Genomic DNA, 14,656 nt, shown 5'->3' with positions numbered 1-14,656 from the left:
AAGGTAAGCCCTGGAGTGGTATTGCTTTCTTAGGGTGGTGAAAGTCCACTAGGAAGAGACAAAAGACCCCTCAGATACCAGAGTTTTGAACCCTCCAACTATCCCAGATTCCCTGAGTCAAATGTTTGTGCGCTTAATAGAGTGCGTTGAATTCTGAAGTGCTAATCTGCAAGATAAAAAAAGAATTATCTAACCTGCTTGGAACCCAATTTCCTCATCAGAGAGCCTGCAAAGAGGGCAGAGAGATAGACAGGACTTTTCAGCCAGGCACTGAAAATCTTCTTCCAGTGTTGAGGTCCCATGCCTCCAAGGAAAAATGCAGATTTAGACACTGTTCCACTGCTCTACAGTGTACTGCTTTCTGTATGCTAGAGCTGTGCCCCCTGGCAAAATGTGAATTTATTGGGGGCGTGTCTGGGCAGCTGCCTTAACAAGTCGCATGAACTAGTAAGTGCTAGGATACCTTTGTTCACAAATTCAAAGTGCACCGGAGCACTAGACCGGGCCATTATAAACATAGGGGGGAGGCAGCTTTAAAACAAAGTAGTTTTTTTTATTAGAGGGACATCTTGGGGCAATATGCCCTATCCTGAAAATCTACACCGTGTGATGAATGAGGATTATTAATTTCAATATAAAAGATTAATTTTTATTTTAAAGATTTTTACATAAATAAGCCCTCCCTCAGTCCCCTAGGGTTATGTATTTACATTGTTTTAGTAATTTAATTACATATCTCAAATTCTTGCAGTGTCACAGTCATTTGAGGATTTAGTAAGGGGTTTAACAGTATTTTCAGTGAAAAAGTTAAACCACTTGTCTAAAAGAACTGATATATAGAATTTTTACCTGTCTCTACATATGAATTGGAATTAATCTGATTGCATGGTAGAATTCTTTTGCCATATTTGTTCTGGCAATAAAAAACACTTAGTCATATTTTATTTTATTTGCTTTCTTAGTTCAGTAAAAAGTATCTCAAAACTACTGCCAAATAGTTTGTATTTGTTTTTCTGAATAGATTGTGCAACAGACTGTGATCATCTATCCCAGCTGATTTTCATTCTGTCACTGGTCCCCTTATTGACACTGCTTTATTAGCTAAAAAATTTTATTTAACTAAGGGACACATTAACAGATGTTCCTACAAAATATACATTAACTAAATCTGCAATGTGTGATTTTCAATTTTAAAGAGTTAACTTGGCAGACTTTAGAGAAATGGGACATTGACATACCCTTCTGATCTCTGCTTGTCACTTGAACACATTTATATTAAATAAATATATATACTATAGTAAAAAAAAAACAAAAAACCTTTGAGTCTGATTTCTTTCTCTGTAGGGGATGTAATCTTATATTGAAAGTGGTGATGTGAAGCATCGATGCACTCATAAGGGCACTTTGTATTGTTCCTGCATGCTAATTTCAAATAAATCAAAGTGATTCTTATTTTCATCTGTATAACAGCAAGTGCTTTGTAGATGAAATACACAAGCATATTGAAGGCAAAAAGAAACATCTTGCTTCTTGGACTGCATCACAGTAATATGTAGAAAAATGAATCTAGCATAAAATAGAGACTGTAAAGATTTGAAAAAGTAAAAAAAGTAGGAAAAAATAGAAGATAATCTAATTTTTTTAAGTCTTGTTGATATGTTATTCAGATAATAAGCTACTTTGGAGACACTGCAATAAATTTGTAAATCTCCTTTTAAATTGTTGTTATTATTCATTGACCATAGGTACCTTTTGATAATCAAAAGCAGTATTAATTGTTGTTGATTATAGTAGAGATATGCAAATTAAGGTTCATATCAGGTGATTGCAATTACCATGACAACCAGCGGATAGTTGAAGAGTTATTAGGGGGGGCCTTATTTTAAAGATGGAACTCTGTTGAGGAGTTTTATTTTTGACAAGGAGCATTGCAGAGATTAATCACAAACTCCATGTTAATACTTAAAGCACTTTTACAGTTAAAAACTGGGGGGTATTTGAAAGAAAAGGTTCTCCTATCCCAGTAACAATGATCTATATCCTTTTATAAATTTATTTAATAATAATGGGTTCAGAAATTTCCATTCTCAAAGTAGAAACATGGTAAGCAGTCATTTGACTAATTTGGAAGAGGAGTGTCTTATGCCTTCCTTTCACTTCAGTGGTTGCAAGATGTATCAATATTCCCAGACATCATGTCTTCAGCAATGGGATACTAAACCCAATTTTTTTCTTTCATGATTCAGATAGAGAATGAGATTTTAAGCACCTTTCTAATTTACTCCTATTATCAATTTTTCTTTGTTCCCATGCTATCTTGATTTGAAAGAGCAGTACTGTGAGCCGGACCATTTTTTGTTCAGCACCTGGGTAGCACTTGCTGATTTGTGACTAAATGTAGCAAACCAATCAGCAAGTGCTAACCAGGTGCTGAACTAAAAATGGGCCGGCTCCTAACCTTTTATTACTGCTTTTTCAAATCAAGATAACATGAGAACAAAGAAAAATTTATAATATTAGTAAATTAGAAAGCTGCTTTTTGCTCTATCTGAATTATGAAAGAAAAAATGTGGGGTTAATATCCCTTTAAGGAAATTTGAACAAAACGGTGACTGATAATGTTGCCTGTTGCTTTGTGTAGTGACTTATGAACATTTTGAGCCCTTCTAGTAAGACATAATATGGATGGTCTTTGCAAGCATAATAAAAAAGTTTTTAACCAGTTGTATCATCTGTGTATATTTTATTTTATTATGTTTTTTTGAGGATGAAAGATAACAGCGATAGAGAGAGACAGAGAGAGGGAAACAAATTGTTAGGGCCATAAGTATTTGAACATTGCTATAGTTACAAGCAGCAATAAACTACTGAGAGCTAGCTCAGCACATTGGTTGAGCCAATGACAAGAGGCATATATGTGTAGCCACCATTTAGCAGCTAGATCCTAGTAGTGCATTGCTGCTCCTGAGCCTACCTGGGTATGCTTTTCAACAAAGGATACCAAGAGAATGAAACAAATTTGGTAATAGAAGTACATTGGAAAGTTTTTAAATATTTCTTGCTCTATCTGAATTATGATATAAAAATTTGGGGTTTCATGTTCCTTTTAACAATTGAGCAGTTTAATTTGCATTTGGCAGCTGTTGCTGTGAACTCTTTGAGGTCCAAAGAGCTCTGAATGCAAGTAAAGCAGGCCATCATTATGCTGAAAAAAACAACCTAACAGGGATATAGCAGATACATTAGGAGTGGTAAAATCAACAATTCTTTATAAGAAGAATCACATAGTGAGCTCAGCAACACCAAAAGGACTTGGAGAAGATAAAATCCTTCACAAAATCTAGCCAAGTCAAGAACACTCTCAGAGAGGAAGGCATATAATTGTCAAAGTCTACAAGATTTCATGAAAGTAAATGCAAAGGGCTTACCATTAGTGGTCTTTAAGTATAGGAAGGTCAAATTAGATATTGCCAGAAAAAATATAAAAAAAAGCCTGTCCAATTCTGGAACAATATTCTTTGGATAAATGAAACTTAGGTCAACCTGTACCAGAATAATGAGAAGTGTATGGAGTAGGGAAGTGAAAACCGGTGGAGGTAATGTTATGGCATGTATGGCTGCCAATGGAGCTGGGTCACAAGTTTTTATTGGTGATGTCACTGCTGAATGAAGCATCGGGGGAATTCGGAAGTGTATAGGGCTGCTCAGATTCTGTCAAATGCTGCAATATTTATAGGACAGTGCTTCACAGTACAGATGGACAATGATCCAAAAAAATACTGCAAAAGCAAATTAGTGGAATACACTTGAATAGCCAAGTCAGTCACCTGACCTCAACCGAATTGAACTTGCATTTCACTTGCTGTAAAAAAAATGATGGCAAAAGACCCATAAACAAGCAGCAACTTAAGACATCTGCAGGAAAGATTTGGCTTAGCATCACTAGAGAGGAAATCCAAAATTTGGTGATTTCCATGAGTTCCAGATTCACTGCAAAATTATTTTCAACCAAATATTATGAATGATCCTTTTTTTATGATTATTTTTGAGTCCAATTATTTTTGAGCCCCAAAATTCGTGAGACTATATATGAAAATTGCTCTACAATATTTTTCATATGATATTTAGCTTTGTTAAACCCCTTGAATTAAAGCTGAAAGTCTGCACTTCTGCCACTTAAAAAAAAAAACTTGTGCTAAATATCTATCTATAATTTACAAAAGTATGTGGATACCTGATCATCACACCTATATGAGCTTGTTGGACATCCCATCCTATTCCAAACCATGAAGCAGCCCTCCCCCCTTTCTAGCTATAACAGCCTCCACTCTTTGGGGATTGCTTTCCACAAGATTTTGGAGTGAGTCTGTGGTAGTGTGTGCCCATTCAGCCAAAAGAGCATTTGTGAGGCCAGAGACTGACTGTTGTGCAAGAAGGTCTTGCTCACAATCAGCATTCCAATTCATTACAAAGATGTTCAGTTGGGTTGAGCTCAAGGCTCTGTGCAGGCAACTCAAGTTCCCCATACCAAACTCAACAAACAATGTGTTCATGGCGTTGAACTTAGTGGCACAATCATGTTAGAACAGGAAAAGGGGTTCTCCAAACTGTTTCCACAAAGTTGGAAGCACACAATTTTCTAAAATGTATTTGTATACTGTACCTTTCACTGGAACTAAGGGGCAAATAGTTATCTTTCTGCGGCAGTTGGGGAAATGCTGCTCCTGGTTCTGGAGGGATGCGGAACCTGCTTCCTTGGCCTCAGCATCCCACATGGAGGGATGCCAGGGCCAAGCTCCTACTGCTGCTGACTTCCCTTTGGTATGGGCGGCCTCACACTGCCTAAATTTAAAGGGGCCATGTTATAATTACCAGAACTCTCACCTGGAGGTTGCAGTTGTGGGAGTCCCTATAAAAGCTCACTAAGCCCATAACTCTGGGCGGCGTTATTGTGGTACAACCTTGTTCCTGGGTTTGGTGAAGCTCCTTGTTCCTGAAACCTAGCACTCTTACCTTGTATCCTGTGCCTACTGAGTCTCCTGTATCTTCAGTATCCTGTATCTTCAGTACTAGGGTCAGATTTTGCAATACCAGTGACAGCTTTCCTCAAACCAGCTGTGGCTGATGTACCTTCTTGGTATCCCATATTAGCCTCACCAATAGTACCAACTGGGTATCCTGTGCCTGCCAAGTCTCCTATGTTTGCAATGCCATTGACATCTTTCCTCAAACCAGCTGTGCCAGCTGTATCTATCTGGTATCCCGGAAAAGTCTCACCAACAGTACCTGCTGGGTATCCTATGCCTGCTGAGTCTCCTGTGTCTGATATACCAGTGACAGGTTTCCTCAAGTCAGCAGCGTCTGCTACTTGGTATTCAGATAAACTACCCTCTGGGTATACTGCGTTATTGTGAATTTGAATCCACTTTACTTTGTTTCTGCAAACTACTAGCTTTTCTGAAATAAAACAGGACTCTTCTGTTTGGCCCTGGGCCAATGAATATACTTTCTGTTTATGCTACTGATTGTATTTTCGCTCATCATTTCAATGAAGTTTTTTAAATTCTTCCTGCATTCTGAGTTCCACTGATCCTACCCTCCTCACATGGGCCTAGCCCAAACCCTGAAAAACTGAGTTCTCCTTGCTTCCACCACACCCAGATTCATCTGTCAGATTTTAAAGAATGATTTATCAACCTAGAGAACATGTTTCCACTGCTCCTGAGTCTAGTGGTGGTGTGTTTTACACCACTCGACACTTGTGAGGCTTGTGTACCGCTGCTTAAGGCATGGAAACCTATTTCATGAAGCTCCCGATGCTCATTTCTTGTGCTGATGTTCCTTTCAGAGGCAATATGGAGCTGTGTAGTTAGTGTTGCAACAGATGATTTTTATTCTGTACACGCTTCAGCACTTTGCGGCCTCACTTTGTATGGGGTTGGGCAACTGAGCTTCACAATAATAGCACTTACAGTCAGGTATTTCTAAAACACCTGGACATATAGTGTGTATAAAAAAATATGACAACAAAATAATAGTATGGCATCAGTTACCTATCTATAGCTATAAAAATGTTTAGAAGACCACAAAACATAGTAGTACTATAATTAATAAATCAATAATAAAAATAAAACGCAAAAGCACTTTTGAAATTCAAATGAGTAGTAGATTTTTTTTTCTAACCAATGTCATAGTTTTATTTTCCTTCGCACTTCATCATGTAACAGCCATCAGCCAATCACAAAATGCATATTCTTATATTCTGCCTAATAGGAGCTGGTGCCTCAGAAAGTGAAAATCTAAACATATTCTGCAGATTTATATAACGCAAGTAAATTGAGAAGTTGTTTAAAATTGTGTACTCTATCTGTATCATGAAAGTTTAATTTTGACTTTAGTTTAAAAATTTTTTCCTACAGAATACATTTCACAGTGATAAGCAATAACATTATATATCAATAATTTATAAGTGGATTTACTTAAGTGAACAGAAGGTAATAACACAAATATTTGTGATAACTGTACCAGTAACACGCAGCTAATTCAATCAGTATAATAGATTGATGAAATACTGTAAATTTACATACTTATGCAAGTTTAGAAAAATATAATAGCAATTCAGTCAACTACATTTTTAATAACCTGTTTTGTATGTATTGAAACTGTAATACCAATTTAATTAAAAATAATAATAATCATAATAATCATATCAGTTACATTAAAGGCACATGAAACCCAACATTTTTCTTTCATGATTCAGATATGTTTTTAAACAACTTTCCAATGTGCGTATTTTATCTAATTTGCTTCATTATCTTGGCATCATTTTTTAAAGGAGCATGCACTACTGGCTAGCGAGCTGAACACATTGGGTGAGCCAATGACAAGAGGTATATATGTGCAGCCACCAATCAGCAGCTAGCTCACAGTAGTATATTGCAGCTCCTGATCCTACATGGGTTTGCCTTTAAACCAAGCATAACAAAAGAATAAAACAAATTAGATGGCAGAAGTTGTTTAAAATTGTATGCTCTATCTGAATCATTAAAGAACATTTGGGTTTCATATCCCTTTAAGCACTAATGATGAAATAAATATTATCTCAGTTATTAACCCATAACTAAGAATAATGTACCCAAAAGTGTAATATGACTGTAATTCATTATGTACTCTAATTTTAAAAGGTTTCTTAAAGAAGGTTTTCAAGAATATGAAATAAGTTATCACTTTTAGTAATAGTATGAGAAACAAATTATTTTATTAGGAATTTTGTAAAACATTTTTGAATGCTTAAATAAACACAAATTGTGTAGAGTGCCAATAATTTACTTATTGATGTCATGGGTGATATCAGAATTGATTGCATTTATGATGTCATTAATGATATAATATGGGGCAGGAGTTAAGGGGGTATTTTTCATTAAAAAAAATATGATATATAATATTTTCATATATTAAACATTGAATTGACTTTAATATTTTGCTTTTCTGATATAGATTTCTTTTTCATTATATATATATAAAAATGTTTGTATTTAGAACACAAGTATATGTTGAAATCTATCTGCAATGTGTTTCTATAATGATTTCATGTTAATTGTATGTGAACTATATTGATTTTTAATAAAGCTTTCTTTGTAAATTCCTAATTATCTCTAATTGATTGTAATTATAGCGATTGATTCATGTATGATATCTTTCAAGTTTAAGTAAGGTCATTTGTTTGGGGATTGTAATTGATAATTGCATGTTGTTGTGTATGTGGTACAGTTACATTAATTAATGAGTTAATTAGTATTATTAGTCAATAATTAGCTCAAGTAGTAAATGTCTATATAAAATAGCATTTTAGTCTATATAATTTAGTAGATTTGTAATATTAATTACTCATTACTTATTGAGGAAATGTATGTTTAAATTGGATATTTTTTTAAGTGGAATAATAAAAACATTAAAAACAAATATTCTATTTTTGTGAATCTTTATATTGGCTAGTTATTTTTTTTTTGTTATTGTTTAAAATCTATATTATCCAATTATGAACTGACTGTTACTTTGGAATTGGCAATTTCAATATTCCTTATAAAGTAATTGTATGGCACTATAAATTGTCATACTTTGGTAACCATTTCAGTAAATTTTTATATGTAAAATATATGTAAATTTTGAAAACTATTAAATTCAACAATAAAATTTTTGTTAGATCAACATTTAATTTTTGCATCTGTTACACAAAATTTGGTAAAAGAAATAATCAATGTGCCTTTCTGGAAATATATAATATATTTAACAATGCTTTTTGTGAGGACTGACTTTGTGACTACCTACTGCTTCGTGATCACCCCACAAAAGGACATTTTCATTATAAAATAATGAGTAATATCAATAGTTTTTACATGGTATGTCATTACTGATTATGTTGTAAATGTCATAAGTAATGGCATGAAGTGATAAATTAAACAAATGCTTAACAGTGTAATGGAAAAAAACATTAGTTAAGAGTGTTCATGAAATTATTTGTTAGTATCCTACGGGAAAACTTTAAAATGCAGACATTTAATATTCCAACTTTATTATAATGCAGTTTAATTATGGTTAAATGTATATTATAATTTACTGTTATGGTTTAACTTTTAAAACTTTACAAAAGACAATAAAAATTGATTTATTTTTTTTTACATTTCACTCTATTATATTGATTCAAGATTAAGGAAGTACAAGATAATACATCTCTTAGTATTGAAGTAAATGTATTTAGATGAATTGTCTTCATTTTTGTCTAGTTGATTGCAATAAACTATTTTTAAGGTCTGAAAAACAACCTGCTATGACATAAATTACAGTTTGATGAGGAATTGCATGTATATATGTGTTGTGTATTTTTTTGTCTTATCTTTCTCAATTGTTAAGAGAAAAAATTACAGAGAAAAGTATCATTGTTAAGGATATGATTGCATAATCTACTGAATCGTTAACAGGATTAAAGGGCACTGTAAATAATCAAGTGTGAATGCTGTGCCAATTACATGTTTCCTTTACTCGTTCTACATATCTTACAATGTTGGTGCTGATTGTAATGTTTTTTCTTTTCTTTTTTGCATGTTTTCAAAGCAGAAGTTTTACTGGTTTTGTTATTTTAAAACATAACTGGTAAAACATATATACATATGCTAGCAGAAATAGTAAGAAACAACTTATTATATAAAAAATAAAAAAATGAGAATGAAAATACAAATAAATGTGTATATACAGTATCTCACAAAAGTGAGTACACCCCTCACATTTTTGTAAATATTTTATTATATCTTTTCATGTGACAACACTAAAGAAATGTCACTTTGCTACAATGTAAAGCAGGGAGTGTACAGCCTGTATAACAGTGTAAATTTGCTGTCCCCTCAAAATAACTCAACACACAACCATTAATATCTAAACAGTTGGCAACAAAAGTGAGTACACCCCTAAGTGGAAATGTCCAAATTGGGCCCAATTAGCCATTTTCCCTCCCCGGTGTCATGTGACTCGTTAGTGTTACAAGGTCTCAGGTGTGAATGGGGAGCAGGTGTGTTAAATTTGGTGTTATTGCTCTCACACTCTCTCATACTGGTCACTGGACGTTCAACATGGCACATCATGGCAAAGAACTCTCTGAGGGTCTGAAAAAAAGATTTGTTGCTTTACATAAAGATAGCCTAGGCTATAAGAAGATTGCCAAGACCCTAAAACTGAGCTGCAGCATGGTGGGCAAGACCATACAGCGGTTTCACAGGACAGGTTCCACTCAGAACAGGCCTAGCCATGGTCGACCACAGAAGCTGAGTGCACGTGCTCAGCATCATATCCAGAGGTTGTCTTTGGAAAATAGATATATGAAGTATGAGTCCTGGCAGCATTGCTGCAGAGGTTGAAGGGGTGGGGGGTCAGCCTGTCAGTGCTCAGACCATATGCCGCACACTGCATCAAATTGGTCTGCATGGCTGTGGTCCCAGAAAGAAGCCTCTTCTAAAGATGATGCACAAGAAAGCCCGCAAACAGTTTGCAGAAGACAAGCAGACTAAGGACATGTATTACTGTAACCATGTCCTGTGGTCCGATGAGACCAAGATAAACTTATTTGGTTCAGATGGTGTCAAGTGTGTGTGGCAGCAACCAGGTAAGGAGTACAAAGACAAGTGTGTCTTGCCTACAGTCAAGCATGGTAGTGGGAGTGTCATGGTCTGGGCCTACATGAGTGCTGCCAGCACTGGGGAGCTACAGTTCATTGAGGGAACCATGAATGCCAACATGTACTGTGACATACTGAAGCAGAGCATGATCAGCTCTCTTCGGAGACTGGGCCGCAGGGCAGTATTCCAACATGATAACGACCCCAAACACACCTCCAAGACGACCACTGCTTTGCTAAAAAAGCTGAGGGTAAAGGTGATGGACTTGCCAAGCATGTTTCCAGACCTAAACCCTATTGAGCATCTGTGGGGCATCCTCAAACGGAAGGTCTCTAACATCCACCAGCTCCGTGATGTTGTCATGGAGGAGTGGAAGAGGACTCCAGTGGCAACCTGTGAAGCTCTGGTGATCTCCATGCCCAAGAGGGTTAAGGCAGTGCTGGAAAATAATGGTGGCCACAGAAAATATTGACACTTTGGGCCCAATTTGGACATTTCCACTTAGGGGTGTACTCACTTTTGTTGACAACGTTTTAGACGTTAATGGCTGTGTGTTGAGTTATTTTGAGGGGACAGCAAATGTACACTGTTATACAGGCTGTACACTCACTACTTTGTATTGTAGCAAAGTGTCATTTCTTCAGTGTTGTCGCATAAAAGATATAATAAAAAATTTACAAAAATGTGAGGGGTGTACTCAGTTTTGTGAGATACTGTATGTGCACTAAAGGATATAGTCCAAAAAATAGATACTCCGTCTGGTAATCTTCTCCTTTTTAGAGAAAAATATCCAGAAAAGAAAGAGAACTGGAAATTGTGATGCAAGTAATCACATAAATATTCACATATAGAAGGAGCCGTACCCACATCCTATTGACATAATAACTTAGTATTACATGTTTAGCAGTTGTATTTAGTGCCAAACACCCGAGTGACAATCTGTCCTTTTCATTAATAAACATTGAATATACTTTCACCTGGTTCCTGTGTGAAAAGAGGTTCCTTTACGGTGGTTCCTATATATGCATTGAGCCTCTGAAGGGACGCTACATTTGAGAAATTACACTTGACACCAGCTGTGTCTTGCTTTGGAGTTGCGGATGCTAAAAACATAGGAGGGACAGAAAAAGTCAAAATTACAGGTATTGAGCAGTCTCATTGTTGATTTCCTTTAAAAAAAATATATATATATAATACCAGTCATTCCAATTGTCGGCCTTGTTTTCACTAGTTTCTGCTGGTTTCTCTCTATTTTTTGGATGGTTCCAGAAAAGTTAGGTTAGTTCCTAGTATGTGATACTGGAGGGTAATAGTTATCTAATTTTGTAGATTGTAAGGATAATTTGTTCATTTCAACTTTTACATTGTGTGATGATCTAAGGGTTTTTTTTGTTCAATATAAAATAACAGATATTAGTAAGTAATAATAATTTACATGAGCTAGATGTCCTGAGTTGGATAAGATCAGTATTTGTAATGCATTATTTTGTTTTTACTTTAAACCTAAAAATCAGAATGTCTTTTATTTTCAACTTTATCTATTATGGAAATATTTAGCACATGGCATTCTAAATTAGTTATGTATCCTGCCCAGGTGTCTCTTTGTTCACATGATTCTGATTTACACTAGAATATATTTATTATGTAGCAGTCCATTACCTGTTTGATATTAAACAATAATATTATTAGAATTTATTATTTGTTTGCCAAATATATTGTCTGATTTTTGACCTTGTATCTTCATTAACACTTTAGAGAGGGTTATATTATATACAAGCATGCCATATTTAGCATGTTATGGTTTGTCAAAAGGTATTCTGTTCCTCCATGGAAAAATATTAAGGGTCTCCTGAACTGCAACCACACTGGCCTGCCAGTCAAGTATAGTCTTTCAAGCTTTGTAGAAGCAATAATAAAACGAGTGCGTACATTCAGCCCTTACATGCAGCTCTGTTTGAGGTAGCCAATTATGTATCCTTATGACAATGGCATCTCTCTTCACTGTTTCTGCTACCTATCCCTTTACCTGCTGATTGGTGTTTGTGCTCCAATATTCATATATTTTTATCTGTCATTGGCACTGAAAAGAAGTGGAAGCTAAGCTGACAACATTTCTATCATGACCAGCTCTCAGCTCTTCCTCAAAAAATAGTGAAAAGTAGCGATAGTGGACCAACTGAAAACACACAAAACCCTTGGTGGTCCATAAACCATATATAAATAGTGAGTATTCCAAGCTGAGCCCTAATGCGGTAATGTGGTAATAGACTCTCACTCAACAGCATGCAGATATAATCCCCAAACGGCAATTGAAATGCCTTCTTCCACAAGGCCGGTTACTCACCGCCCTCCGTAGTTGAAAATCGTGCTGTCTGATTGTGGATACTGCTGTGCTTCCCGTAGGGTCCGTGGTAGGTGAAACAGAAAGCCCTCTAGTGATGGCTGTGATGAACCACTTGCTCCGTCCAACTTCCGGGTACTTTGTTGGGTCATGAACACTCCTCCACCATGTGACCAATGGTGCTCTAATCAGCATCAGCTGCACCACTGACAGAAAAAAGGTGCCTGGCTAGCAGGGAAAATCAATTGCGGTAATAAGAAAGGTGGTGCTGGCACACTTCATATAAAAAGTTCATTCTTTATTGAGTCACATAAAAAACGGCAAAATCACGCCTTACATGTTTCGGCATCCTTGCCTTAGTCATACGCTTGATCTCGATTAAAACATCTAAAACTTTATACTGCACACCATTTAACAATTGGTTTATAAATGTCATGTGAATGTACACAGATTAAATGTCTAAAGGTGGACTAGTGCTAATATCTTACTGATTTAATTTAATACTTGTTTTGATGGATACAATTTCAGGGAAAAACATTTATAATAATGCAAATACCAAAATCCATAGAAACCATCATTAGTATAAACCTTTGGCAAATGTTAGGAGAAGACTCACAAGACTAGGACTAAACCATACTGCATAAACAGCTGAGGGATAAAAATGACAGAATCATCAAGGGAGATGAGTACATATAGAAATATCTGAATGGATAAGGGGATAAAAATGATGTATTTATGATATTTTTAGAGAAATAGACAACAATGAAATATCAATGAGATATATAACCCTCCATGGTACAATAATGTATCCAAATGTTACTCCCATTAATAAGATAAAAGGCTGAATCAAAGTCTTTTGGTATGCATGTATCAAGGGTGAAAATCCAGAATGCTTCTCTTTTTAAAAAGTAATTTACTGATATTGCCTCCCCTTCTAGGGTGTTTGGCAATGTTACATACGTCATAATAATCTGAGGAATACTGTGTAGTGAAGTTAACAGTACTTTGATGATGTTTATTTTTTTTTTATATGTGTACATGTTTTGTCCATTAAAAGAGTTTCTCTATCTATTTTATCCACCTCATGTCATGCCTGGCTTTAGAAATAGTTATCCTATCATACCCTCTACTGAGTAATCGTTTAACCAAATCATCACTTTGTGCCTCATAGTCATGATACTTACTACAATTGCGTTTGATCCTAATAAATTGCCCCTTCACTATGGAATAAGGGACTTGTCTAGGATGGTTACTATTCCCATGTAAAAGAATATTTCCTGATATTGGCTTCCTGTAGATCATGGACTCTACCTTATTGTTATCATGATTAAACATTAAAGTGATATCCAAATAATTAATACTTTTCTTGTTAAACTAATAAGTAAAGCTGAGACCCAGTGGGTTATCATTGAGATACAAAATTAAGTCATCAATAGTTTTACTGTCACCAAACCATACAAATAACAAATCATCAATGTAACGATAGTAGGTGCGTATGTTATTTGCAAAGGGATTTCTGTCTCCATAAATGTACAAGGATTCCCACCATCCCATAGTTAATTTTGCATAGGAGGGGGCAAATTTGGCCCCCATGGCTGTGCCTCGCATCAGGAGATAAAAATCATCCTCATGTCATTAAAAAATAGGTGACTTCCAAAAGGTAATCAATTAATTCTTGGGTAAAATCAGTATAATCTGTCAGAAATTAATTAATTGCTCCCAAACCCACTTGATGTGGTATGGTGGAATAAAGAGAGACCATGTCAACAGTTAACCAACATTCTTCTGGATAACATTAAAATTTGTCAAATTTCTGTAACACATGCTTTATATCCCTTAAATAGCTGGGCAGTGTCAAAACCAGTGGTTGAAGGATGCTGTCAAGCGATTCAAATAACATTTCGCACAATGACCCAATGCCCGAGACAATGGGTTGCCCTTTAACTTCTGTCAAAGACTTGTTCACTTTCGGCAGGACATGAAAGATTGGAATAATCAGTTGTTGGACAAACAGAAAATCAAAAGCATTTTGGTCTAAGTGTCCTTTGCTAAGACCATCATCTAATAATGACTTTAGTTTCAATTTAAATGTATTGGTCAGGTTATGTGTAAGTATAGTGTAATCATCTCTATTATTGAGTTGTCTCAG

At 35.4% G+C, this 14,656-nt stretch overlaps 1 protein-coding gene across 1 annotated transcript in view; it reads left to right on the top strand.

Annotated features, from left to right (window-relative positions):
- The window catches only part of PCCA (propionyl-CoA carboxylase subunit alpha), an 863,696-nt gene that overhangs the window by 712,491 nt on the left and 136,549 nt on the right, over positions 1-14,656 (top strand). The gene's annotated exons all lie outside the window — the stretch shown is intronic.

This window comes from Bombina bombina, chromosome 3, assembly GCF_027579735.1.
Source record: "Bombina bombina isolate aBomBom1 chromosome 3, aBomBom1.pri, whole genome shotgun sequence".
Lineage (NCBI taxonomy): Eukaryota > Metazoa > Chordata > Amphibia > Anura > Bombinatoridae > Bombina > Bombina bombina.
Note: the sequence above shows the minus strand (reverse complement) of the source record. Positions and strands in the feature narration are given on the sequence as shown.